Below are 4,264 nucleotides of genomic sequence, written 5' to 3'. Positions count from 1 at the left end.
TAAATCCCATCATGTTAAACCGTGTAAGTGACTGGGATGGATCCAGTACTTCAGCACTGGTGTAACTGGGGTGAAGATAGAGCCTGGTGGCTTTTCTGTTTCACATCCAGCTCACTGAGCAGGCAGCAACAAAGAAAACAAGAATATTACAGCAAAACAAACTCAACCTTTGCCAGAGTCTCCTGGCCCACTTCCCTGGAGTGGGAAGTAGCAATTATACAGAAATGCCTGAACTCCTCACACAAGGCAGAGACATACTTCCATCATGGAAAACTCCTGCAGAATTCCAGCTCTGCCCTACTTACATACTGTAAATAGCTTTAAATTCCCTGATCTCATTCTTCTCTTGACCTACAGAGAACTGAGGTAGCAAATTCCATGAGACTCTGCTCCCAGTTGGCACAAGACACATTTTTTTGAATCATTCGCTCTTTTCATTAGTTCTGCTTATTTAAGTGAGACTTCAAAGTTACCTTTGCTGAGCTGGAAAGGTTTTTCCTCGTGCACTCTGGATCTTTGAAGTCCACCCAAACAAAACAGAGATCCCTTCAGAGGTGTAGCAGCCACAATTCCTGCTCCAACATCACAGAGCAGCCAGGAAAACCCTGCACAGAAGCACCTTCCTGCAGCACAGGCTGTCAGCACCTGCCAGGGGAGCCTTCATTTGGCGTGCAGAACCTCTGCCAAGAACTGGAGCCTTGCAACCCTAAACCAAACTCCTAAACTAGGTGAGCTTTAAGATGCCATTAACTTCTGTTGTCACTGTGGGTAATTTCAGAGCAAAAAAAACCAAAGCTGTTTGGTTTCTTTCATCTTGTATTGAGATCTTCCAGCCAAGCACTCAGGTAATTTAACTCCTGCACTGCCAACAACCAGAAAATGCAAAAATCAGCCTAAAATAGCATGAAGGTCACAAATCTGAGCACCATGGCAAGCTCGGTGTTTATGTCAGGTAGGAACATCAATGAGTATTTCCTATTTCACTTGGAATGTCATGTTTCTGGTCCTGAGGACCCCCTACAGCTTCCAGCTCCTGCACATGAGGACACCATCCCTGACCTGCCACCTCCCCACCTTACAGACCTCCTCTAGCGAGGGGTGACAAACCTCCCTCACTGTGCTGCAGGCTTTGCCACAAAGTGTTTTGTTCCTGAACAAAGTATCTCTAATTTGCAGTCCCTCCTCCTGCATGCTCTCCCCGGCTCCTCACGTTCATGACCTACTTCCAAACCTCCTCCTGCACAGCCAGCCCTGCCCCCTTCCCAAGGGAACTCCTGTGTGCACAGGTCACACTCAGTGCTGCCTTCGCTTTTGTACCTTGGATCCATGGGTTGTTCCCAAGGCACCAGGAGCCCACCCAAGTGTCACCACTGAGTGTCCCCAGTGACAGCCACACCCAGCTCCCAAACCCACATGGCCTCAGGAAGCAAGGCAGTGTATTTTATCCTTCATCACCTCCTGTTTGTCTGCCCTGCCTGCACATGGTCTCGTCCTACCTCATCACAACCCCCTCAGCCCTGACTGCATTCAATAATTCAACAGTTTATTTTCCTTCTGCTCTTTCCTGCACCAGGTAAAGGTTCCAGGCACACTCTTGTCTGAGATGCCAAGATGAAAAGCAACTCAAGTCTTTCTTCTCAGGGATTTTTTGTTGTTTTGCTCTCACATCTCCTGTGCAGATTTTGATCTCCCCTGTTATGAATAACACATCTCATCCCAATTCTCTCCCTTTGTTAATTCTCAAAGAGTGATCTTGTTAAAAGGCTTTTTGGAAACTTAAATGGATTATGTAAAGCGGGCTTCCCTTATGCACAAAGTCAAGGAATTCCAATCTACAAATCATGGCTGCTTTTTCCCGAAGCCTCTTAATGAGACCCCAATCACGGAATGCTTCCCTCTTTAACCTCATTAGCTGTTACCTTTGGGCTTCCTAATTTTCCTTTTAAACTACTCTCCAAGATTTTCTGAGCAGCTTTTAAATGAGAGAACCTCTTTGATCCCAGCACAGCCAGCCTGTGTGTCAGCTCCTCCAAACTCCCTCAAAGCTGACACAAAATACGCCCAGCCCTGGCACTGCTTGACCTCATAAAGAATTGGAGGAGAAGAGATTATTCCATTGTTAATCTGGCACTTATCTACAAGCACGGTATTACTGTTAATTGTTTCCCTGACTCTGAGGGAAGCCCCAGCTGCAGGGAAATGACATGTGGATAAGGTCGGATCCCTGATGGCACCAGAGATTTCTCAGAGATGAAAAGAGCAGAGGGCAAGACTTCACTTTTCCCAGGGCTCCGGGGCAGCCACATACCAGCTCTGGATGCCTGAGAGAGGGGTGAGTCCTCCCTCCAAGCCCCACGGCATCCTGCAGTTCTCCTGACAGCTGGAAAACTACTGGAATCAGAGGCCACCACACTTTAAATGAACAAAGGGCACTTTTCTCTGTGCCAGTGGCTCATAGAGAACCTGCCTGACCCCAGGATAGCAGCTCCTGGGGGCTGGGTAACTGGTGACCAGCAGCAAAGGGGTCAGAACAATGGAGGACACCAGCAGCCCCCCACGGCTTGGCAGTGAAACATCTCTATTGCACAGCATTAAGGACACAGGTTCAAGCTGTGCCTGGGGAGGGTCAGGTTGGATATCAGGAGGAATTTCTCCACAGAAAGGACTGTCAGGCATTGGAAGGGGCTGCCCAGGGAGGCAGTGGAATCTCTATCCCTGGAGGTGTTCAAGGAATGACTGGATGTGGCACTCAGTGCTCTGGTCTGGTTGACAAGGTGGGGATAGGGCACAGGTTGGACTTGATGGTCTGAGAGGTCTTTTCCAGTCTCAGTAATTCTGGGATTTCCTGGAGCCCACAGCAATCTTTTAATAAATACAATTTACTCTGCTCATGACCAGACTTTATGCTGTAAAAAGGCAGGGGTGGCATTTATGGAGAAACTTAATACATGTCAGCAGAGCAACCTGCAAAGTTTGGGAAAAGCCTCATGCACAGTCACAGATCTCTGTCTGCAAAGGCAAGCAGAATCTCAGGACGATTTGGGCTGGAAGGGACCTTAAAGCTCAGACCATTTCACCCCCTGCCATGGGCAGGGACACCTTCCACTAGCCCAGGTTGCTCCAAGCCCCATCCAGCCTGGCCTTGGACACTGCCAGGCACAGGGCAGCCACAGCTTCTCTGGGCAACCTGGGCCAGGGCCTCCCCACCCTCACAGGGAAGAATTTTTTCCCAGCCTCCCATCTAACCCTGCCCTCTGGCAGTGGGAAGCCATTCCCCCTTGTTCTGTGATTCCAGGCCCTTGTCCCAAGTCCCTCTCCATGCTGAGAGAGAACTCTGCCCAGGATTCAGTAACCCTGCACCTGAGCTTGCATTTAATCCTTTTATTACTACAAATACAACCTTTGACTTGCAACCAATGTGTTTGTGCAGGTCTACAAAGACAGTGCTGAACCATGACAGGATTCAGACACTGCCAGTTTGCCATGGAGAGGGCCAGGGGGCTGGGCTAGGCTTATGGAAATAGGGAAGGAGAGGGGCAGGGCAACTGGGGGGTGAGGGGAGCCTGGGGAGGCCAAGGATGAGGGGGAACTTGGGGGCTGAGGGGAGTTTGAGGATGAATTAAGGGTGAGAGAAGGCTGAGGAGGGGGTGGGGGAGGCTGAGGATGGAGGAAACTGAGGATGAGGGAGAGAACTGAGAAAGAATTAAGGGTGAGAGAAGGCTGAGTGGGGCGTGGGGGAGGCTGAGAGTGAAGGGGGCTGTAGATGAAGGAAGGCTGAGATGAGGTGCTGAAAATGGTGGCACTGAGGATCGGGGGGCTGTGGATAAGAGGAAAGACTGAGGACGGGAGACTGAGATGGTGGCTGAGGGGGGACTGAGAACTGGAGGAGCTGTAGGTCGGGGAGAGACATAAGGCGAGCTGAGAATGAGGGGGGATTGAGGATGGATAGTCTGAGAATGACGAAAGGACTGAGGATGAGGAGGGGAGCTGAGAATGAGGAGCCTGTGAATGAGGGAGAGACTGAGAATGTGAGCAGCTGAGGATGAGGGGGGATTGAGGATAGGGAGGCCGATGACGGGGGGCTGAGGCCGAAGGGGGTTGAGGATGAGGAGGCACTAAGGATAAGGGAAGGCTGGAAGGGAAGCTGAGCATGAGGGACAGAGGTGGGGCTGCTAATAAAGGGGTGCTGAAGGACCGAAGCGCTGCCCGACGTGGGACCGTCACTGCAGCGCCCTCCGCCCCCGGAGCCGCACGAGCGGCGCAG

This window comes from Corvus brachyrhynchos, unplaced genomic scaffold (assembly GCF_000691975.1).
Source record: "Corvus brachyrhynchos isolate BGI_N302 unplaced genomic scaffold, ASM69197v1 scaffold555, whole genome shotgun sequence".
NCBI lineage: Eukaryota > Metazoa > Chordata > Aves > Passeriformes > Corvidae > Corvus > Corvus brachyrhynchos.
Note: the sequence above shows the minus strand (reverse complement) of the source record.